The sequence below is a fragment of the Felis catus genome, chromosome A3, assembly GCF_018350175.1.
Source record: "Felis catus isolate Fca126 chromosome A3, F.catus_Fca126_mat1.0, whole genome shotgun sequence".
Taxonomy (NCBI): domain Eukaryota; kingdom Metazoa; phylum Chordata; class Mammalia; order Carnivora; family Felidae; genus Felis; species Felis catus.
The window spans coordinates 66,781,574-66,806,774 of NC_058370.1; the positions used below are offsets into that span (position 1 = coordinate 66,781,574).

The window sequence follows — 25,201 nt, forward strand, 5'->3', positions numbered from 1 at the left end:
GTACCCAGGCACGGAAAAATCCTCATCAATGGGGACACTTGTCTAGGGAAGAAGGAGGAGGAGAACATAGATTAAAGGGAGCAGACGCTCAGACTTACTGTCCAATCAAGGACAAGCCCACATTGTCCTCCAAGGCCACTCTTGCATCTAGTCCCATGTTATCAGTCACCTTCTTGAGCACCCACCCTGAACAGTCTGTACTTCAGAGAGTAGCCAAGAGGTCATGTAAGGTCATGAATGCTCTAAAATATAAGTTCATCTCTCCTCTCCTCAAAGAAGACTTGAGTAGATTTAGTGTAGCTGGAGAGCAGATTGAAGCAGACGAGTGTGCTGTGTATGTATGTACTTTGGGACAGGACTGCAACGGCTCCCCATGTCTCCTGGAGTAAAAGCTGAAGTTTCTACATTGGCCTGAAGGCTCTAAGTTCTGGCCCCCTACTTCTTCTTTCTTGGAGCCTCTGTCTTACAGCTTTTCCCATCACTCACTACTCTGGCATCCTCTGGCCCTTGCTGCTGTCCTTGAACACACAAACATGCTCCCATCTGAGGACTTTTGCACTTGCTGTTCCCTCTGTCTGGGATTCTATTTCCCAGATACCAACATGACTCACTCCCTCACTTCCTTCAGGTGTCTATTTAAATGCGACCTTTTCAAGATGGCCTTTCTCTGACCACCCTGGCTAAAATAACACCCTCCATCATTGTCTGTGCCCTTAGCCCCCTTGATTTTCTTCTAGCACTTATTGCTACTTGACATTTATTTGTTTATTTGTATGTTGTCTGCCTCCTGAGCAAGAATGTAAGCTCCATGAGAACAGAGAACTTTATCAGTTTTGTTCACCATCCAGCACCTAGAAAACAGCCTGGCATGTAATCAGTCCTCAATAAATTTGTGAAATGACTGAATGAATGTGCTGGCCTGGTACTGAGCCAAGTACCAGGGCAGCCCATGAATAAGCCTGGGTTCTTGCCCTTGAAGAACAGACTGGCAGACAGGCAAATAATTACAAACCAGAGTGATGAGTGCTGCATCTAAGTACAGATGTATATAAAGTACACATGAAGACTCAAGGGAAGAAATAATTCACTCTGCTTGGAAAGAGGAGGAAAGCATGAGTATGACATCACCAGGCAAAGGAGAAAGGGAAAAGGCATTCCAGGCAGAGAGAACAACAAGAGCAAAGACACAGAGGCATGAAAATATTTGACTTGTTCAGAGAGTGGCAAGGAGACTGGCCTGGCTGACATGCAGGATGTGTGGTAGGTGTGGCAGGACATAAGTTTGGAAAGATAGATGAAGGACATATTATGAAGGGGCTTTTCAGAATGATGACAATTGACTCTCCACATTTCTGATCCATGCCAGGCCAGTGGAGGCATTTCAGGGCAAAGAGCCTGCATCTAACCCCAGACAAAGCACTGTGGAAGCAGCTATGGCCTGCTGCCCGGGGAAGGCCTAGAACTGTGTGGTCTCGGTGGGCCAGGCAAGGGTTTGAGCACCCATGGGAGCGACCTGGCGGCTCTGTTTGCCCTCCTGTTGCTGATCTAAGCAGGACTCTCAACAAGGACCCTGGCCAGCTCCACGAGACCTGAGAGTGTTCTGGACCACATTCTCCACATTCTGATCACCAAGAGTCCAAGTTTCAAAATGTCCTTATTTTGCTATCTGACTCAAAAGGGTAGGGAGTGGAAAAATTATAGATGGCAGCCACCAAGGGACCTTTGCTTAATATAACTGGTGACCTGGGAAACAACAGGCAGAAAATAATTTCCCTCTCGGACTGAGAGACTGAGAAGGCCTCTCACAGCTGACTCAAAATAAAGGCTTTTCCTTCCAGAAGACAGAGAGCATTTCTTTTGCTTCTTCCTTGGTTACGTCACTCTTCCCTCCCCTCCTTCTCCTGCCTAGCTCTGCCCTTGATCCTGTTCCTCTTGGCTTATCCTTTCTTTCCTTTTTTTCTTTTCCCACTCCTCCTTCCACCCTGCCCACTTCCTTGCCCTCCTTTTTTTTCCTTTCCTCTCTCTATTCTTTCAGCTCAAGCACAAAGCGGGTATTTGAAACTGTTACAGGATAATTTTTTTTAGTTTAGTTATTTTTGAGAGAGACAGAGACAATGTGAGTGGGAGAGGGGCAGAGAGAAAGGGAGAGTGAGAATCCCAAGCAGGCTCCACACTGTCAGCACAGAGCCTGATGCAACTCAAACTCACGCAATAGTGAGATCATGACCTGAGCTGAAAGCAAGAGTTGGATGCTTAACCTACTGAGCCACCCAGGTGCCCCAAGGATCATTTTTTTTTCAAATGTTTATTTTTGAGAGAGAATGTGCCAGCAGGGAGGGGCAAAGAGAGAGGGACAGAGGATCCAAAGCAGAGTCAGATCCAGAGCTCTGTGCTGACAGCAGAGAGCCCCATGCAGGGCTTGAACCCACAAACTGTGAGATCATGACCTGAGCTGAAGTCAGACACTCAACCAACGAAGCCACCCAGGTGCCCCAAGGATAATTTCTTAAAAGGTAAAATCATGACTCTTATGCAAATGTAAAATGAACACACGTCTTCAACTTCATTTAACTCATTAGTTAATGAGGGAAACAGTAAGATGTTATAGCCAGCTCATGGGAGAATCCAAAATGTAGATACATATATAGCCATCAGGGATGCAGGAGGGGATTTGCTGAGAGGTGCAGAACTGGCGTCTTCCTTTGCATCCCTGGAACAGGAATCCGTGTCTCAGCATCAGCCATGCCTAAGTTAACTTCTATTGCTACAGAGATGCAATGTCATCGCCAGTAAAAGGCACAGATCCCTGTAGAATCAGCTAACTTGGGTAGGGTCCTATAGTCCAGGAAACAGTCTAGATGATGCCTGGCATTCTGTTGAAAGGATGCCAGGGATCTTTGCCCATTTCAAAGTCTTTCACAGTTTTTCTTGATAAGACCTTGGAAGAGTAAAGGAAAGAAAGGTGGGAGCCAGGTAATTTTTACAAGTCTCCAAACATTTAAAAATGGAAACTGATTCTGTTTAAAAATGGAAGCGGATTCTGGCCCAGAGGCTCAGTCCAAGGGCAGAAAGGGGAGAAAAAGATTGGTTGTCTGGCTCTGATCAAAGTAGTGACTGGTGGGGCTTGTCCACATTCCATAAACCCTCATTCTCCTCCTCCTGCCATCATCTTCTGCCTTTGGGGACACAGGGACAGTCAGGGCAAAATTGGAGAAATCCCACCCACATGTGACCAGACCAACGGAGGCAGTCCTGTGCCTGAAGGTGACCACAGGCCTCTTTAGAGTCAGTCCTGCTAACCTATCCTTGACATTTGGCTCTTTCGTTATGAAAGAGGACAGCTTTCAAGACCACCTCATTGGGTTTCCCAGCTCATCTCCCAGGCTCTGTAGCAAGCACTCATTGCCCACGGCTCAGACCCTACACTGACCTGTTGTCCACTCCCAGGCCCCACCCAGGTTCTTCCCAGCTGTCCCAGATTTGGCCTTCTGGGACCTCCAAAGTTACCAGAGAACAATCAGGCACGTTTCCAAGATGTACCTTCTGGCAAGATATGTAAGCTTGTAAGCGTGAAGCAACCTAATTCTCTGGCAACTACTGAGTGCTGGGCCCTGGGTAACATACGTGCTTGGCAGATGCTGGAGGAGAATTGGGGATGGGGCGAGGGAGAGTAGCATTTACAAAGAAGATGTGATCCCTGCTCCCAGAGAATGTCTAATCTAGCAAGGAAGCCAAATACCCAAGAGGCCCCAGGAGCTGGTAGCAGAGAGTAGTGTGTGAGGAGAGAGGGATGTTGGGGGCAGGGAACGAGGGTGAAGGACCTCTGATCTCAGAACTAGCTGTAGAGGAGAACAAGGAGATTATTAACCACCAGTGAAGTTCCTACAAAATCCCTTGTCCCCTCAAAGGAAAGAACAGCTACTTTACTTACCTACTTGGAGCAGGTGTCCTGAACTTTACCTCCCTATAGAGAGGGTCTCAGGCTGGATCTTAGCCTCCATCCCACAACCCCTTTTTATTCCCACCCCTGCAGAAGGGAGAACTGTTCAGCCCCAAGGTGGAAACCCCAAATGGATAATCAAAGAATTAAAAGGGTTTCTAGGATGCAGAGGTAGGGCAGGTGATGAAACCCATTCCACCAAAGGGCCTTGGGGCAGGACTTAGGAGCAGGTGGGGGAGGACAGGTTTGTTTCTTTTAGCTGTTCCAGTAGTTGCGTGGTTCAGACCAAATAAGTTTTCAGTTCATCTGTCAATAAGGGGTTTGGACTCCCTGATTTATTGATTTACTTAAATTTAATATTTTTATTGTGGCAAAATATATATAAAGTAAAATTTGCCATTTTAATCATTTTTAAGTGCACAATTCAGTGGCCTTAAATATTTACATTGTTGTGTAACCGTCACCACTATTCATCTCCAGAACTTTTTGATCCTTCTAAGTTGAAACTCTGTAGCCATTTAAACAGTAACTATGTATTACTCCCCTGCCCCACCACCAACTCCCTGGTAGCCACCACTCTCAGCTGTATCAACAAATTTGACTACTCTGGGTGCCGCATCTGAGTGGAATCACACAATACCTGTCCTTCTATGTCTAGCTTATTTCACTTAGCATAATGTCTTCAAGGTTCAACCATGTTGTTGCATGTGTTCAAATGTCATTGCTTTGTAAGGCTAAATAATATTCCATTGTATGGATATGCCAAATATTGTTTATCCATTCATCCATTGATGGAATTTGGGTTGTTTCTACCTTTTGGCTATTGTGAATAATGCTGCTATGAACATGGCTTGTACAAATATGTCTGCCAGTCCTGCTTTCAGTTCTTTTGTATATACAGCCAAAAATGGAATTATGGAATCAAATGGTATGCTTAATTTTTTGTTTTGTTAATGTCTTTTTGCATGTGGTTATCCAGTTTTCCTGGTACCATATTATTTGCCTTAGTGGCTACTCCATTGCTACATTCCCACCAGTAATGCACAAAAGTTCCATTTTCTCCATGTCCATACCAACACTTGTTTTCTGTTTTTCTGAAAGCAGCCATCTTAATGGGTGTGAAGTTATATCTCATTGTGATTTTCATTTTCATTTCCCTTGTGATTAACGATGTTGAACACCTTTCTATGTGCTTATCGGCCATTTGTGTGTCTTCATTGGAGAAATGCCTGTTCAGGTCCTTTGCCCATTTTGATTTGTGTTGCTTGGTTTTTGCTATTGAGTTTTAGGAGTTCTGTATACTCTTGATGTTAATCCGTAGCAGATGGGTTATTTGCAAATATTTTCTCCCATTCTGTGGGTTGTTTTGTCCTCAGTTGATAGTTGGTAGTTTTTAATTTTGGTGAAGTCTAATTTGTTTACTTTTCTTTTGTTGCCTATACCTATAGTGTCATAGCCCAGTAGGCACTGCCAAGTCCAATGTCATGAAGTCTCCATTTATGTTTTCTTCTAAGACTTTTATAGTTATAGCTCTTATGTTAACATTTGATTCATTTTGATTTAACTTTCATATATGGTGTAGATAAGGGTCCAGTTCATTCTTTTGCATGTGGATATCTACTTTTCCTGGCTAGGAATTTTGTTCAGTTTCAACAAATAGAAACTGCAATAGCTTAAATACACAAGTTCTTATTGTTTCACATAAAAGAAGTCCATAGGTTGGCTATTCTCAGCTGTTGTGATGGCTCCATGGGGATCCAGGCTCCTTCTGTCTTTCTCTTCTGCTGTGCCTGGCTTCCATTCTAGGTCCACTATGACTGCTGGAACTCCAGCCAATAACACTTGTGAATTCCAAGCAGCAAGAGGAGAATGGGGAGGGATAAAAGAATGCTACTCCTGGGGCACGCCTGGGTGGCTTAGTTGGTTAAGCGTCCGACTCTTGATATCAACTCACGTCATGATCTCATGGTTCATGAGATTGAGCCCTGCATTGGGCTCTGTGCTGACAGTGTGGAGCCTTCTTGGAATCCTCTCTCTCCCTCTCTCTCTGTGCTTCCCCCACTTTTGAGAATGTGCTCTCTCTCTCTCAAAATAAATAAATAAACATTTAAAAAAGAAGAATGCCATTCCTATGAAGGAGCCTAAATCCTGAACACTGCCACTTAAATCTTGTTGGCCAGATCTTAGTCACAGAGCAGTCTGGGAGACGTAAACTTTCCTCTGGGTACATTGCCATCCCAAATGAAATCAGAACATTCTCACCAGGGAGGAAGGCTGAAAGGAATGCTGGCTCAGATAGCTCTGCCTGGGGTGCCTCACACATCTGAAACTCTGTGGCAGTCTGTCTCCTGGAGAAAAAAAAATGAGAAAATGGTTGCAAAATGCTTAGATAAATGTCTTGCTCAGGTTATGTACTGAAAAAATGTTCTCTCTCTCTCTCTCTCTCTCTCTCTCTCTCTCTCTCTATCTCCCTCTTTTTACTCTCTGGTCTCAGATAAGCCTATTTCTATACCTGGGCAGAACAGCCAGTTCTCTGAATGGTGTGATTTATGGACTTCAGAGGTGAAAACTACCTCCTAAATATCTTCAACACTCATGCCTCAAGTACACCACTAGTGCTCCAAGTCTCCGTTTCTCTCTTCAGGCCTCATTTACAACCCAAAGGGAGGAGGGAGGAGGGGAATAGGTAGATTTCAGGAACAACACATTCAGCCACAGTCTGTCGGATGCTCTTTTGCCTGGCTACTGGCTGGGATCCAGACCCTGGGGAATAGGCATCAGGAAGGAAGGGACATACACAGCCCCAAGAGTACAGGCTGAGTGTGCACATCAGTGAAAATGGAAAGTACAGGAAGGGGGTTGGTTGGCTGCCTTTGTGTATTTGTGTGGGGGTGGGGGCATTTAAAGGTGGTGGAGGGCACACTTTGCCCCTCTTCATCCCTCCCTGACCTGTCTGACTGCACTGTCAGGCACAGTTCAGTTAAACAGGGCAGACTGGGAAGGCCTGGGATCTGAACTGGAACCACCTATGGGGCAGAGGCGCTGTAGAAACCAGAGTGTCAGAAATGTAGCAAAGCTCAGGTGGGGGTCTTCAGCATGGTTCCAGAGACCTGGGGTCACTCAGCAGTCAGCTCCAGACCAATCTGTCTGATAGCAGGGTCCCAGGTGGCACCAGGCTGGGCTGCAAAAGTCCTTCCTGGGAAGACTGTCTAGATCCCTGTCCTTGGAGCAAGGTGTCAACAGGCACACACTACCAGGGACAGGAGTGACGCTGGAGCTGGAACCTCATGTCAGAAATCAGGCTTCAGGAGGCCCATTTAATAGCAGAAGAGTGGGCTCAGGGTCAGCTCATGAGGGTATGATATTCAGAATATTGAATCAGTTTGGCCATACTCCCACATCAGGACAGACACGGGACTTAGAACTAGGGCATGGTCCTGGAGACCTCATACTAGGCCAAGGGACAACCTTGTATTTGTGGATCCTGAGAAGGTCCTGGGAAATGTGGCAGAGGGGCCTGGGGGTCTGGATTGGCAGAGGGTCCTCAGGGGACATGGAGCTACAGCCATTTTCCCACTGGTATGGAGGTACTTCAGTACTTTAACCACTAGTACAACTGAAGCTGTTCATTACTGTCTGAGTGTCAGCCCTAGGCCCAGAGAGACAAGTGTGGCTTGAGGCCCCTGACTCTCCTACAGTCTAAGGGTCATTGGGATAGACTGGGTCAGAGCTGAGCCTGCCCAGGGAACAGTGGGCTCCTTACACACACAGATACATACTCTCCCCCACTTCAGTGGACCAATGGACCCCAGTGTAAGGGTCCTGAGTGGACCTTTAGGATTTCTGTTTGGGCTGAATCAGTGTTCTGGCTGCAGCATGGTGGTAGAGGGCATGCTTTGCCCCTCTTGCTTGTGTCATTGGAGCTGTTGCTTGCTGGAGGTCTGTGAGCTAGAAGCAACCAAAGGTCAAAATTAGAGGCAAGGTCAACCTAAAGGGTCAGTTTCTAAGGAAAAGGTAGAAAGCACATACAGGAACTATGGGTCAGGGCCCATACCAAGAGACAGGTGCCAGGGCTAGGGTACTTCCTATGGTGTGTCAGGTGCAAATCCTATGGGCAAGTCTTGGGGGGAAGGAGATGTTTGGGGCTGACCTTTTGTCAGTACAGCCAGACCCCTGGGGAGAGCCAGGATGAGGCTGCAAGAGTCCACGCTGGCCAAATCAAAGGCTCTCCCCAGTTGGAATCGTAAATGACTACCAGATTGGTTCATTGACAGCAGATTCATGATGGACAATTAAGTGACAGTCAAGAGTACAAGGGGACATGGTAAAAGATAATCTAAATGGGCCGTAAGGGCTCCAGTTTCCTCTTTCGGCTCTGCCGTTAAAAGGCTGTGTGACCTCAGATGAATCACTGCCCATCTCTTGGCCACATTTTCTTCACCTGTGAAATGAGTGCTTGAGGCCTGGCAAGGATCTCTGGGGGTAGAGATCATGACCATAGGAAGAGCCATCCCTGAGTGAACCAGGGAACAGCCAGGTAGGAGCTGCTAGAGTATTTCACAGTAGAATTTAGCTTCAGCATCTGGAAAGGCTACTGAAGTTTTCAGTCCAGAAAATGCAATGGAGGAAAAGTGGTTGAATCTTCGCCTGCTTCCAAAGATGCTCAGATCTCAGACTTGCATCAAGACCAGAAGCCAGAGGGCAGAATTATCTTGAAGCTAAGGAAGCTTCAGGGTCCCCCACCTGCATGAACCCCTTCCAAAGTCTTGGAGAGCTCAAGCCCTATGTTCACTTTCTTTTCCTTAAGGAGAGTATCCCCAAACTGTATCTGTTCAAACCCCATGAAATCTGGCCCCAGCCCTGCCAGATGGCCTGTGACTTGGAGCCATTACTGTGGCTGGTGGAGGGTACTGACGAGCACCCATTCTGACTGGATGACCAAACTCAGTGACACACAGCAGGCCACTGCACTGTGGTGCCTGTCATGTACCTATTCACTTATACCTGATAAAAGTAATAATCCCATACGTACCTACCCCACTTTCACCTTCATTATCCCAGCCAGTCGTCCCCACAAGCCTGTGAGAAGAGCAGGACAGGTCTTGCCACCTGTGAGGCAAATGATGAAACTGGGGCTCAGAGAAGCTGAGAGGCCTGCTCCAGTTCACCAGGTGGGCTGAGGACAGAAGCAGAGCTAAACCCAGAACTCTCTTATGACTAGCCCACGACTCTGAAGTTCCCTGATTCAGGACCAGACACAGGCATCCCAAAGCATAGCATCAAGAGTTTCACGCTTCTGCGCCTGGAGAGACACCAAGTGGCTGCCAAGTAGCACAGGTGCCTCCATCCTGGTCCTGGGAACAGAGAAGGCACAGGTGGATGTAAGTCAGAAAGCATAACTTGGAATCATAGAGATAGAAAAGTCCAAGAACTTTGGAAAGTAGGAGTTGTTTCCATTTTCCCCTTATTTTCTTTGCATTCCTACTCATGACACAAGTCATTTCAATCAGCTGTATTTATACTAAATATAAATACAAATACTCAACCAAAGTATAATTCAGTTGGCAATAATTTCTCTATAATATCCAGACTGGAAACAACAACTGGAGTTTCAGGGGCCTAATACACATACACACAAGCACACACATACATACACAAGCACACACAAATGCCTCCCAGTAATAACTCTGATCTCTCAACGCCAGAACTATGTAGAAGAGGGAGAGCCAGCCCTCACCTCAAATCTCAGCCAGATTTGTAGAGTTGGTTTGGCCTAGTGAGACAACCTCCCCTCCCCCACCCCGAAACCTCAGGATAAAACCTACCAACCAAAACAGCAAAGAAAGAAAATAGCTGTGGAGTGACCTGCCAAGCTATCTCCAGTTGCTATAGGCTAACAAGGCCACCTGGGACCCCAGCATAAACAGGACCAAGTCTCATGGCCACTTGAGGTATACTGTGTATGGCACCTCCAGGCAGGGTTTCAAACCTAGGGAGACTACCAAGGAGCAGTTTGGAGGAACTGTGCGGAACTTGTTGACCTCCTCTCAGAAGGTATTGTCTATTTTCTCAATCTGGATCACCCAGGGTACTGAGATTCATTGGAGGGAAGCTTTGACTATTCCTACAACTTCCTGACCTTAAAAAGGAAGCCCTTCTCTATTCTCCTATAATTTGGAAAAATGGACTTTCTTCCAGCCCCTTTCTGATTTATAGATGCTAATCAAGTCCTTTCTTTTTTTTTTTTTTAATTTTCTTATTTTTTTTTTTATTTTTGAGAAAGAGAGAGAGAGAGACAGAGTATAAGCAGGGGAGGGGCAGCGAGAGAAACACACACAGAAACTGAAGCAGGCTTCAGGCTCTGAGCTGTCAGCATAGAGGCTGATGTGGGGCTTGAACCCACGAACCAGGAAATCATGACCTGAGCCAAAGTCGGATGCCACCCCAAGTCCTTTCTTTCTTTTTCTGATGGGTGAGTCTAAATCCTTAGACTATCTTCAGTGGCTTTTTCTCCCTCTGTCTAATCCCTACTCAAACCCTGGATCCACTGCAGAGAAGTGCAGTATGCCTCTTTGGAGGTGTCCCAGCCAGGATTTGGGGTTTGTGTTGGGGGACATAGAGAGGAATGCCCTCTAGCTTATATAAGGTTTATGTGGCAGCCAGCCTCTAGAATGACCACACAATGGTTCTGCCTCCTGAGATTCACACCCTTGTATATAGTCCCTTCCCACACCATGAGCTGACCTGTGTGATCAACAGGATATTGTTGAAATGATGGAATGTGACTTCCGAGGCTAAGTCATGAAAGACATTGCAGCTTCTGCCCTGTGCTCTGTCTTGGATCACTTGCTCTGGTGGAAGCCAGGGGCAATGTTGTGAAGATGCTCAAGGAAGCCTATGGAGAAGTCCTTGTAGTGATGAATAGAGGCTTTCTGCTAACAGCCAGCATGAACTTACCACCTGTGTAAGGGAGGCAGCCTGGAAGTCAATCCTCCACCCATCATGCCTTTAGATGACTACAGCCCCAACTGACATCCTGATTCTGCCACCTTTTACGAGAGAAACAAAGCCAGACCACCCACCTAAGCTAGAGATAATAAATGTTTACCGTTGTAAGACAATACACTTAGGGATGATTTGTAATACAGCGTTAGATAACTAATCATCAAAGCAAAAGGGGACAGAGCATAGAAAACTGTTCAGAGCCCTGCCAAATTATTCTTTTTTTATTTTTTTTTATGTTTATTTATTTTTGAGAGGGAGACAGAATGTGAGCAGTGGAAGAACAGAGAGAGGGGGACACAGAATCCGAAGCAAGCTCCAGGCTCAGAGCTGTTAGCGCAGAGCCCGAGGCGGGGCTTGAACTCATGAACCACGAGATCATGACCTGAGCCGGAGTCAGGTGCTTAACCAACTGAGCCAACCAGGTGCCCCTGCCAAATTATTCTAATCCTAGTGGGATACCCAACCATCCAGAGTCCCAGTGATGGGCACATGACCCTTGCTTGGCACAAATGACTCTCCATCTCCTTGGCTCCTTTCTAACTGAAGCTTCTGGAAGTCTGAATTAAATTCAGAGAAAGGCAGTAAAAAGTAGAAAGGTGAGGAGAAGAAAGTTCAAGTGCTCTGTACTTCAGCCCAATTAAGGAATATAAAAGCAAAAAGTTCCTGGTAACTGGACTGTGCATTTCCTTATCTGTGTTTGACATGAATTCCTGCGTCCTGCTCTTTTGAAAGGAGATAGAAATAGCATTTGCTTCCATCCCTTTAAAAATAAGTAGATCAAACTCAGTGTAGGATTTTGTGGAGCTGCATTTTTTTTCTCCTATAATTAGGGAGAAGGGGAAGAAGTTTGTCTACATTTTCTACATATGGGACATAGATAGATATGGGGGACACAAGAGAGGGAGGAAACATGGTCTTTCAATAAATAAATCAAATAACTTACAGTGTGAATAAATAAATAAATGAATGAATACATAAATAAATAAATAAATAAATAAATAAATAAATAAATAAATATCTCTACTGGGAAGAAATAGCACAATTGGCTAGGGGACAGGGGACATACTGTCACAGTTCCTGAGATCATCTGGGTAGACCTTCCAACTTGAGGGTGAGATTAACTCTGCCTGTAAACTTCTACGGAAAGAGCCTGCAAAACCCCTATTTGCTGTCAACTTCTTCAATCTGTTGCTATTGTCAAATTCTATAAAGTGCTGGATGTTGAAAGCCACTGTACCATTTAGTTACTTAGTCATCTAGGAAACTCACAGCAATAGTGAATGGCTTTGATTTTTTTTTTTTTACAGAATCATTTTTTTTCCTTTCAAAAAAACAGATATAATTTATGTACCATAAAATCCACCATTTAGTGTACAGTTCAGTGGGTTTTACTACAAGGTTGTGCAACCATCACCACTATCTAATTCCAGAATATTCTCATCACCCCCAAAAGAGACCCCTGTACCTGTTAGCAGTCACTCCCCACTCCTCCCTTCCCTCTGCCCCTGGCAACCACTAACATATCTTCTGTCTCAACAGATTTTCCTTTTCTTGACGTTTTATATAAACGGAATCATACAATATATGATATTTTGTGACTGATTTCTTTCATACAGCGTAATGTTTTCAAGTTTCATCCATGTTGTAAAGCAGGAATCAGTATTTTATTTCTTCGTATTGCTGGACAAGTTTTCATAATATGGATCTAGTACATTTTGTTTATCCATTCATCATTGACAGATGCTTGGGTTATTTCCAGTGAGAAGTTTTTTTTTTTTTTTAATGTTTATTTGTTTATTTGGGAGAGAGAGAAAGAGAGAGAAAAAGAGAGAGAGACAGAGGGTGTATGCACGCACACGCAAGTTGGGGAAGGACAGAGGGAGAGAGACAGAAAATCTCAAGCAGGCTGCTCGCCCAGTGTGGAGCCCGACACAAGGCTCAGTCCCAGGACCATGAGATCATTATCTGAGCCAAAACCAAGAGTCGGTCACTCAATCGACTGAGCCTCCCAGGTGCCCCTTTAGTGAGAAGTTTTTAAGGAAGCCCAATCTTGTTGTGTTCAATATGATTGTAAGTGATGTTTCCTGTCCCCTCTCTGGTCACCATAGAACTTCCCCCAGAAAGCAGTGTACCCTGCTGTTAAAGTGCAGCAAGAAATGAACACTGTGTACTGTAAGGATGAAATCAGCTACATAGCTCTGGATTGACCACAGGAAGTCCCACATCAGGAAATTCCCCCCTGGGTATTTTTCTTGGTATTCGGGCAATGTAGTGATTATCTCAAGCCTACACCAGGGAGCTTGCTAGAATTCCTTTCCCTTTGCAGCCCTCCTGTTTCCAAGGTTAATGACAGCAGATAAGCTTTTACCTAGTCATTTGAGCAAATGACCCCCCTGTCCCAGTCAAGAAATGAAGTAGATGATCATTCTTAACTGGCCGCATATGGAGTGTAGAGAAGAGGCTGAGTTGTGTGTGAGCAGGAGAGCAGAGATGATGACTGGGAAGGAGTCTTTTTAAGTAAAAACACATTGTTCATCAGTCAGCCAGTCATTGTAAATTATCAGCCCTTCTTTGGTCCTGACCCTGTACCAGGCACTGTGAGACACACATCACTTCCTCTTAAAGACCTTAGGGCCTAAACAGGGAGGCTATGATATATCACAGTAGCTGATGACTGAAAAGCCAGCTTCCATAGTATGAACAGGCAAGTTGCCTTGCACACAGAAAATAATCGAATATTATGCCAGCAAAACCAAAAGCCTGAACCCTTGGAGGGGAAAATAACTGCAAATAAAAGAAGTGTAAGGAAATGACACCTGGGGTGCCTGGGTGACTCAGTTGATTAAGCAGCCGACTTTGGCTCAGGCCATGATCTTGCTGTCCATGGGTTCGAGCCCCATATCAGGCTCTGTGCTGACAGCTCAGAGTGTGGAGCCTGCTTCAGATTCTGTGTTTCCCCTCTCTCTGCCCCTCCCCTGCTCATACTCTGTGTCTCTCTCCTTCAAAAAATAAATAAACATTAAAAAAATTTCTTTAATTGATGAAGACTATTTATAAAAAGAAAGAAAGAAATAACAAAAGGAAGAAAGAAAGAAAGAAAGAAAGAAAGAAAGAAAGAAAGAAAGAAAGAAAGAAAGAAAGAACACCTCTGGTTCATTTACTAGAAAATTAATAAGAAAATAGGAACAACAAAAAGAAAATAGGAAAAGCTAGATGTGCCCGTTATTAAGCTATTAAGCTCTCAGCTGCTGGCCAGGACTATACACACTTTTCTCCCTTTCTAGCTGCTCCCCAATATGCTCTACTGTGGAAGCCTGCAAGGCTGGACTAGGGACACAGGGTTTACATCTTCTCCTGTTTGCTACCTGTTCCTGTCAGCGTCACACCAGCAATGAGTCTGCGCCTGGCAGTGGCAGCTCCTTCCAGGGAGCAGCAGACACCCTCACCGCACCCTACTCAGAGACCCCAGGAGTGTTCAGGCAGCAGCCCCTCCTCAGAGGCTAAGTACCAGCTCCACAGAACCCCTTGTCCAAGTTCTAAGTTTTAGCAATTCCAACTTCTTTCATTTGTTCCCTCAGCCTTAGGGGTGGCAGTTGTTTCTGATAGTTGCTACATCCGTGATAGGTTAGTATTCTCTTTTTGTCTTGTCAACTACTTGTTACCACTAGCTAACAATCATTGATTTCAAATTGTCTGTTAAAATAAATGGGGTGGTTCCATTTCCCGGCAGTCTCTACACCTGACTGATAGAGTGGATCCAGACAAACTAAGGCTGCTGTTGCTGTCCAGGGGTGACCATTCCTGAAGGGATATTCTTCTTTGGTTAGGGGATGGCCAGAAGTGAGTGCCAGGAAGTCCACACCCTACAGGAGAGGCCTCCAACCATGCCATGTGAGCCAGAATTAGGAAGATTTTTCATTCAATAGATAAATTCAGTTTCCTAGATATATAGCATAGGAAGGAATAAGGATTGAATGAAACTGGGTGAATATTGCATAGCTCTCCCACAGCATCTTTGCGTATCCATCCTGTTCACGTGTGGATGATACTTCAGATACCCGGAAGTAAAACTAGGAAGACTGTATCCCAGAGTCTGACCCTGTAGTATCGACAAGTTGTTAAGAGTACCTATTGAGTCCTTTACTTACCCTTTTAATGTTTCCTTCAAAAGACTCAGGATTTCTGTGGTGCCTAGATGGCTCAGTTGGTTAAGCATATGACTTTGACACAGGTCATGATCTCTCAATTTGTGAGTTTGAGCCCCGCATTGGGCTCTCTGCTGTCAGCGCTGAGCCCGCTTTGGATCCTCTGTCCCCCTCTCGCTCCACAACCTTTGGATCATGACCTGAGCCAAAATCAAGAGCCAGACACTCAGCCAAATGAGCCACCCAGGTGCCCCTAAAAGCTTTACTCAATTTCTGACCTATGGCTCATAGCAAGGGTCTTTAGACAGAGTGAAGGGATAGCAGAAACCACCTGCTAATGACAAAACTGAAAGAGTGGTTAATTTATTACAGCAACCAGCCAATAATACTAGAATGAAGAAGAGTAGACTTCTCCACTGAGTAGAATATATAACCATTTCATAATGATTCTGAGGTAAAAATGTATCATAGTTTTTGAGGGCATTGACAAATTTCAAGGTCCTTCTAATCCATCCAGTAAAGTGTGTTACAATTGCTACTAGTTAGCAAGAGTATTTTAAACATAGGAAAACATTCTAGAAATTAGTTTGTTGAGAGTTATTGTATCTGTCTATGTACCTAAAACATCCATCTGCTTCTTTTCAACTTGGAAGATGAACCATCCCTGAAGCAACACTTTACCTGTTCCTAATTGACTCAGGAGAGTTGATCTCTTTTTTGTTGATGATTCTTCCCATATCATGAGCTTGATAAACACAAAAGCTCTCACTATCAGTTGAGTGATAAAAACATGGAGATTACCAAACATACCTAATTATTTTCTAGCACCTTTCCTTTTATAAAGCAAGAAAGTAGACTTTTGGTAGCTACCAAACAGCATCTAAAAAGTGCCAAATAAGCTTCATGTGCAAAAAATACTTTGCCGGCTTTCTTTTGAAGTTGAGGGGAAGAGTTACCAGAAGAAATTGAGCCCTCATTTTGGATGGAAGCATAGATGCTTGAGAACTTGGCTAGGTGGCTGATAAGGGTAACAATGCAACATTTTAAAATAAACAGGGCATGGACACCTGGGTGGCTCAATTGGTTAAGTGTCTGAGTGGTTTGGGCTCAGGTCATGATCTCATAGTTTGTGAGCTTGAGCCCCATGTCAGGCTCCACACTGACAGTGTAGAGCCTGCTTGGCATTCTCTCTCTCTCCTCCTCTCTCTCTGGCCCTCCCCCAATTGCTCTCTCACCACCAGCACAGAGCCTGATGTGGGACTCACACTTATGAACTATGAGCTCCTGACCTGAGCCAAAACCAAGAGTCAGATGTTTAACCAACTGAGCTACCCAGGCACCCCAGAAGTGAGGAACTTTTGATGTTGGTTCAAAAGCACCAAAAATTAATGGGCTTCTGAGGAAGAATACTCAGTTGATGTGAGTCATTTGTGCTATCAAGGCAGGTTACACAGATGATGAATGATTTTTTACTAGTTTTGGTGAAAAGCAGACTAAAAGTCCCGGGAGCAATTTTGATCCATACCTCTTCTCTTCATCATACATAATTTATTTTGCTTATTCATTTTAATATTCATATGTATGTATATATACATTTATTTAAACGTACAGTTATATACAAAAGTTAAATGACAACCTTAGCTTTAAAATATGGTTAACCTTACATTACATGACAAAGTATACCATATCAATTTACCTCTTCATTGATGCCTTAAAAAAAAAGATATAAGCTACACTTGGTGATCCAGTTCTTTTCTCTCTGCTTCTCTGTGAATTTCAAGTTTTTAAAAAATATTTCAAGCAGCCAAAGATTTCTCGTTAATTAACTGAATACTCTATAATATTAATCTAAAGACTTAGTGGGGCACATGGCTGGCTCAATCAGTAGAGCATGTTGAGTCTTGATCTTGGGGTTGTGAGTTTGAGCCCCATATTCGCGGTAGAGTTTACTTTAAAAAAAAAAGTCTTAGTTTTTTTTTAAGGATCTTGAAAATTATGTTTAAGCTGCAATTATAAAATAACACAATCATTGCTATTAAAGTTTGTCAGAGAGATGACAATCAGAAATTTTCCACAGGGTGAAAAAAAGAGGGATGCCTGGCTGGCTCAGTTGGTACAGCATGCAACTCTTGATCTCAGGGTCATGAGTTCAAGCCCCACATTGGGTATGGATCCTACTGAAAGAAAGAAAAGAAAAGAAAAGAAAAGAAAAGAAAAGAAAAGAAAAGAAAAGAAAAGAAAAGAAAAGAAAAGACAGAAAATTTCGAAGGACATTGAAGGTGAAGTAATGAAATCCGAAGGATTTGAAGCATTGTCTGAAATTCACAAGAACAAATCCATTTTTTTCTTTCTTATTAACACATTTATTGTTATAATTTAATTTAGTTGAATTCACATATTTGCATTCTCATAATCTTAAATATTTTGTGGAAACAATGATAATTTATTTGACCTGTAAAACCAGTATCAAAAAATTAGAAAGTTCAAATCAATTAAGCTTTCCAAAGAAAACAAGACAAGAAAAAAAAAAAACCAAAACCCGAGTCTTGCCTAAGATGAGATATACATTTATATTACACCCCACACTGTGGATAAAATGAAGCTGAAGCTGTAAAGCTGTTTTTAAGCCAAAATTATCAAATCGGTCTTAACTATCAAGGATTCACCTCTATTGAGAGTATCAGTGAATGTGGATCCAGATATAATTTTGCATTCATTTATCAAATATTAAAAATACTTCATAGCAGTTCACCTTAGTACTTTCTTATGACTGTGTAGACTTTATTTTCTGTATTCATAATCAAAATGCTCTGGCATTTGAAGCCTTGATCCTGGACAGACTACACCTCCCAGGGCTAGCCAATCCCTAGAGAGCAAACACTCCACTCTAAGAGTCTCTTTGATATACAAAGCAACCAGTCCAGAGCCTACACCTGACCATCTCTTTTATCAAACTCTTCACACACCAAGCCAGTATTTCCCCTGCCCTAAACCACCTCAGCACTAAGTGCCAGACAAATAGGGACTATAGCCCAAAGCCCAGCAAAATTACTCAAACCATCCAATGCTAAGTTTACTCAGTACATCTACCCTGCCTCACCCATTCCTTCCTATGAACCACAATAAAGGCTTTGGGCTGTATTCTTGGCTTCTGTCTCTTGATCAGCATGGTGCTTCCCCATGTGGCCCTATGTCACATGCCTAGCCTCCTGTTTCTAGGAATCTGTGAGTATAAACTTCTTTTCATGACAGTTGTTTCCATGTCTGTATGTCTTACCATCCCTGATTTTTTAAAATACTGGCTTTAGGGCACCTGGCTAGCTCAGTAGATAGAGCATACGGCTTTTGATCTTGGGGTTGTGAGTTCGAGCACCATGTTGGGTGTAGAGATTACTTAAAAACAAAATGTTTTTTTAAAAAATCCCAGATTCATTTCTTGAACAGACTGCTAATTGTTACCTCAATGCCTATTTGCATTTCTTTTCCTTCTCTTGAGATCCCCATTATAAGTCTGAGTGACAGGTTCCTGTGATCTGTTAACCAACTATCCCTCAACAAAGCCAATCACAGATGTACAGACAGATCATCATACATGGCCAATCACTTTTCCTCTGTGGGGAAGGGCAAAGGTTTTCCTCACATACAGATGCACAAACAAGAACCACAAGCTCCAGTGCTGTAACTTTAACCATGGGTCAGAAACAAACACAGACACTAACACATGTGCCTACCATAAACAAAAATCAAAAGTAAACTTGTGTAGGTAAACACTTCTGAGAGTGCACAACTAGAGAGGCAGAAAGTGTGAGCCACTATTTTCTCCCCACCCACTCTGGAGATCTTGCATGGTTCCATCCTGTGGAATTCCTTAAACAAAGAAATGTTGACCTAAGCCTGCAAGCCCAGGTCTCCACTTCACCTTTGGAGACTTTTCTCGGACTTCCCAGCACAACAGTGGTTCCCCAGAGCCTTACCCAGGCTCCCAGCCTTTAAGCTGGAAGATGAACATTTAACTTCCAAATTCATCTACCTGGACTTCTCTCTGGTCAGCACCTCTGGGACCCAGTCCAGGCCTTTCAACTCTCCCCCGAAAGACAGGTCCTAGCGGTTTCCAACAGGCACACAGACATGACTTAGAGAGCCACATTTTCTGCTTCTAACTTTTGAAAGACAAAACACACACACACACACACGCACACACACACACACACACATCTCATCCACAATGGACAGATAGGTGTGACCACCAGATTTTGACGCATAAGAACTCTGAAAATGAGCCAAATTTGCCAGATTTTGGCCAAAATTCACTGGTTGGTTAAAGCAACTCTGAACTCAGAAGGTCAGGGTGGCACAAAGTATCTCAAACTTCTGTTTTCTGTGAGGTTCTTGATCTGGGGGCTGCTCTCTACTCTAGGGAGTCCTTGTGAGGGAGCAGGACCTCAGAAACTATGAAATTGTTAAAATGACAATAACAATCATTGTTCTTCAAATGAAGTTATATTCCTCAGCAAATCAGCTGAGCCCTAGTTTGGCCTATTAGGACACATTCTCAGGTGATATTAAAACATCACACAAACATCTCTGCCTTATTTCCAAGTTTTGTATCATTTTCCCTCAACAAAGTTTCATCTCTGGAAGTAGAAGCAAAGACCACAAATAAAGGCAAGTTCAAGTGCTAGATTTTCTGATTCCTAAGAAATGAGAAAATATCACCAGATAACTTTCAAACACAGTCAGATGTTAAAAGTGTTGATAGGCTTTGAATTTAACATTCCACTGCTAAAAACCTATGCTACAGAAGTCTATGGAGGCGTATATGCCCAGAGCTTCATGCCCAAAGATGTTTGTCTTCATGCCCTTTATCACAGAGAAGAACTGGAAACAATCCAAAGGGTTCATTAATGATGTGTAGTAGAAGCTTTTACTCCTTCAACAGTATGGGACTTTATCCTCACTCCACTCCTTACCAATTATGTGTCCTGAACTCCTAGCCTTTTTGTAAAATTAGGACTAACAATGCCCAGGGTTGGATTACCCAATATGCAGATGTGCACAGGCCCTAGTAAAGCAGAGGCACCAAAGAAAATGCTTTTGAAGCAATCTAATGTTTGAGGGAAAGAAAAAAAGAAAACACTATAATAGAATAAAGTATACTTTCTTGCGCTTATTTTATGGTTTTTGTTTGTTTTTGTTTTTGATTTATGAACAACATGGTGCTCCCATGATCTTGTTGGGAAAGAAAAACTTTACCTCTACCCCCTTAAATTTAAAGCTTGGGACCTGTGAGTCAAACTGACAAAAGAGCTTAGCAAGAGAAAAGATGATTTTAATCTCATGTGTATGGGAGTTCACAAAGCCGTGTGATTCAAAGGGGCGATTAGAATTTGGGGATTGCATGCCATCCTAAGAGATGAATCAGGGGAGAAGGAGAAGGGCACAGTATGGAAAAAATAAATGGGCCCTTAAGGGAGTGAATGGGACTCAGGATAGTTTTGCGACAGTGTCTGTTTGGGCATGGTGCTGACTTCTCTGGGAAGATTAGTGGCACCTGGGGAGGGGATTTATGACTATTAAGTTCTTTTGGGAGGCTCTGCTTTTAGGCAGATAAGGGATTTCAGGAACTGAAAATATTTGCATTCCAACTCAAAATAGTTTTTATACCATAGTCACAGAGACTTAAAAAAGGACCCCTTCAGTCTTCTCCTAACCACGAGTACTCTTTGTCAGTGATTGGTTGTTACGTGGATAAGCTACTTGAGAATTTGGGAATGAGGGAAGTAGGATTGCTCCAGAAGGTGAACTGTAAACCCTGTGACTAATGGATCAGAGAGCAGATATGCAAAATTACTGAAAGAGGCTCAGCAGCCTGGCAGGACTTGACTGCAACTGGATTAAATATATTAACATATGTAAAGAGAGTGTGTCATTTAGAAGTAGGGCTGACTTTTCCCCTCTCTTGTAGTTACTCTACTTTCCCCAACTGCTTACCTTTAAAGCAGACCTCCCATAAATGTTTAAGGGTTTGAATTAGGATATATTGACCACCAGATGCCAGACATTGGGCTAAACGTCGTTAGTGTGTTATCATATTTGAGTTTCACAGTAGCCTGAAGCGCAAGTATTATTAACCTATTTAACAAATATTTAGAGAGACAAGAGTGTTGCCCAGGAGATAGCCCAAGCTCTCAGGTGGCAAAGCTAAGACCAAACCTCAGAATCCCAGCTCCTGCCCTTCATGCTGCCACAGTCCAGACTCCCGTCCAGGTATCCCTCCCCTGGACCTTGAATGGTTGGCCAGAAATCCCCTAACCCAAACTTTTGCTCATTTTGACAGTGGACCAAAGAAATGGAAAATAAGTCCAGCTCTCCTGGTCTCCTATTTGAGTGACCCACAAAAACATAAATCTTGCAGGGTCTTCACCTCCCAAGATGTCTAAAACCTAGGAGGTGTGAAATCCAAGCATCACTGTGAAGGAGAAGCAGACAGTCCCTGTCTGAGCCCTGGTTCTGCAAACGACTACCTGGGTGATATGGGAGAAGTTGCTAAGCCTCTTTGGACCTAATTTTCTCGTTTAAAATGAGAGCAGCAGGCCTATATCTTAGCACTACCATCCTGGGATTCTGTGGTTCAATAAAAAAGGTAAAAGTCTCCTTAGGGGTAGAGTTTGCAAGCAGAGAGACTGAGTCCTCACTGAAGTGTTTCCAATTCCAGTGATAAAGCTATTTTTAGATTTGATCTGGTTCCCTCATGCATGTTGCATGTTACAGGATGGTTTTCTGGGTCAACCTTTCTCAGATAAACTGTCACCTAATCCATGACCAGAACATTTGTCCCTATAGAGTAACAGCTTTTCCCACACTAGCATTGGCTATTTTGAGATTCCTTTGCCCCACTTATCTGACTGTCCTTCAAAGAACTGTGATGTAGGGGCTCCACATGTCTTTGTTTGAAAGGGGTATTGTGGAGGTTCTAGTCTGTTACATGTAGAGTTACGTGCATTCATTCATTCCATAGTTTGTTTTTCTGGAGAGCCCACTTTGTGCCAGGAACTTAGAATACAATATGAGAATAATAGACAGGATCTCCACCACCAAGAAGCTTACACTGGGGGGGAGAAGACATTAATTAAATAATACTACAAATTTTTATTGTGACTATAATGAGAGTGCTACAAAGGAAAAATATAGGATGCCCTGAGAACCTACAATTGGAAGCTCAGAGAAGGTCCTTAGGAGGTGCTATTTGAACTGAGTTCTGAAAGATGAGAATAATTAAATAGGTGCCAATGAAAGGGAAAAACATTCCTGGAAGAGAAAAATTCTAGGCAGAAGTCTGTGAAAAAGGAAGAGTCATGAGACTAAAAGAAAGCCAGTGTAGTTGAGCACAGAGATCAAGGGCATGTCAGGGAGGAAAATCTTTTCCTCTACCCTCTTAGGTTCAGTGCTAGCAGGCTGCAAATTAAACTAACAAAAGATAGCTTAACAGGAGAAAAAATTATTCATATATATATATGTGGGGGCTTACAAAAGAAGTAGCCTGATAAATGGTTAAAGTCAGAGGTTTATATATCTAATTTAGTAGGGAAAAGAAATGGGGGGAAGGTCTCTATGAAAAGAACAAATAAGCTTCTTTAGATGAGACAAATGGGTTTCTAGAAGAACAAATGGGAGATCAAAAAAGTTGTGATAATGTTTGTTCATGCAGGTATAACTGGTCTTGCTGACTTCATCATGGTCATAAAACTCCCCTAGAAAGAGAGTTCATAGTAGGTTAATAACTCTTGGTCTCATATCCAGGAGCAAAACCACCCTGAAGAGGGAATCTGTGGCATCCTTATCTCCCAGAAATTGCTGCATTTAGTCAGATAAGGGAAACTCTAAGAAGCCTTCTTTCTGAATCTCACATGTCTTCAGTTTAAAAGAATCTTCATACCATTTCTGGGGTTCTAAGTGGGTTTCCACAGGTGACTGATGCAAGGTGATGCCGGGGAGGTAGCAGGGCCAAGATGACTCACACTATATTAGGCTATGGACAGTGGAAAGAATTGGAGGGTTTGAAGCAGGAGAACTGCAGGACTGGATACGCATTTGCTGAACTTTGGGTGCATGTGAAAACTCTAAGAGTTGATGGTGAATAGGCAGCAAGCTGGATATACCAGCCTGGAACACAAAAGACGGCTCTAAAAATCTTTGTATGAGTCATCTACATATAGATGGTAATTATAGACCAGTGCATAGCTGAGGTTGCCTAAGGAAAGAATGTATAGGAACATAGTGTTCCTTCCCACCCACCTGTAAATTAAAAAAAAAAAAAAAAAATGGAAGGAAGGAGGGAGAAAGGGAAAAGAAAAAGTTGTAGGGAAGGAAAGCTAGTTTGCAGGAAAACAACCCATTTCTAGGTTTGCTGAAGGGACCTCTAGGAAATTGTAACTATGTTATTTCTATGACTTCATTGCAACTCTGACCTTGGAGGTGTCCCTTCATCTGGCTAATGGGGTTTACCTTACTTCTGCTACTTAAAGAGACTGATAAAACTTGGGGCGCCTGGGTAGCTCAGTCAGTTAAGTCAGTTAAGACTTCAGCTCAGGTCATGATCTCGCTGTCCATGGGTTCAAGCCTCACATCGGGCTCTGTGCTGACAGCTCAGAGCCTGGGGCCTGTTTCAGATTCTGTGTCTCCCTCTCTCTCTGCCCCTCCACCGCTGATACTCTCTCTCTCTCTCTCAAAAATAAATAAAACATTTTTAAAAATATTAAAAAAAAGAGACTGATAAAATTCAAATAATATGAAAATTCTTAGAACATATAAAGTATTATATTGTTACTATTGTTACTAATGTTATTATATCATTGTTGGCTAAGAAGGGAAGGAAAGTGAAACAGAGAAAAAGAACATTTGTAAGTTTACTAATTTACCGCACACTGTGCCAGCCAATTTGCATTGTTAATCCTCACTAGAGCAAGACAGAGGCTAGAGTCCCACTTTACAGATGAGAAGCTGAACTAAGGCTCAACAAGGTAAAGAGATTGCCTCTACAGTTTCATCGCTAGGACATAAAGAACTACAATTCACACTCACACCTGAACACCATGGCTCATTCTTTTCCTTTTAAAAGTTCTTTGTCTCCATCTGTGCAACCCCACACCCCACCACCACCACCCACCCCTCACCACACACACACACAGATTTTTCAGCTCAAAGTGTGCAGTATAATCAAAGGGAATAGAATGTCATAGGGTCATAAAGGTTGGTCTGCGTCACTCCTTAGGCTGGTAAAGCTCTTGTTCTGACACTGGGGAAATGAAGAAAGTCAGCCTTCGTCCCTATTGTCCTGCTATCGGACTTGCAGTTTGGCAAACAGTGTTACATTTATTTTCTCATGTTATTTATTTACTCATGTGTGTCCTCACCGACTTTTTATACGAAGAATTAGTAGCTGTTTATCTAATCTAAAGAGCTGGGGGGAGGGGGGCATCTGGATGGCTCAGTTGGTTGAGTGTCTGACTCTTGATTCCCACCCAGGTCACGATCTCACGGTTCGTGGGTTTGAGCCCTACACCGGGCTCTGCGCAGGCAGTGCAAAGCCTGCTTGGGATCCTCTCTCTCTCTCCCTCTCTCTGCCCCTTCTCTGCTCCTACTTTCTGTCTCTAAATAAATGTCAAAAAAATATATTTAAAAAATAATAAAATAATAAAAATAATAAAGAGCTGAAAATTTGTAAAATTATCATCGTTGGGCTATGCAGGTCAAATCCTACTACATCAGATGTATTCCCAAACCTCAGCCAACCAGTTTTCTACCTTTCTTCCATTTTTCTCATAGTACAGAAACAAGTACTATAAGAATAAGTACTGTTCTCAGTAGAACAGCAGGGAAAAACTTTGGACAGTGCAGGTGTGTTGTTATTCAGCACTCTGTAGTGAGAACCTTAAACACTACGGAGGACACGTATATGTATCTACACACATTAAACCCCGGTTCCTACTCTCAAGGAGCTTACACTCCACCTATCATCTAATGGCCACCCTCCTGGGCACTGTGAGATAGCTGTTCTTGCTTCCGAGAAAGGTCAGAGAGGTCACTGTGACTCGGGAGGTTGAAGACACAT

General features: G+C 43.2%; 1 protein-coding gene across 1 annotated transcript in view; it reads right to left on the minus strand.

The window, feature by feature from the left end:
• Nucleotides 1–25,201, minus strand: part of LOC109498520 — a 43,586-nt gene that overhangs the window by 13,986 nt on the left and 4,399 nt on the right. The gene's annotated exons all lie outside the window — the stretch shown is intronic.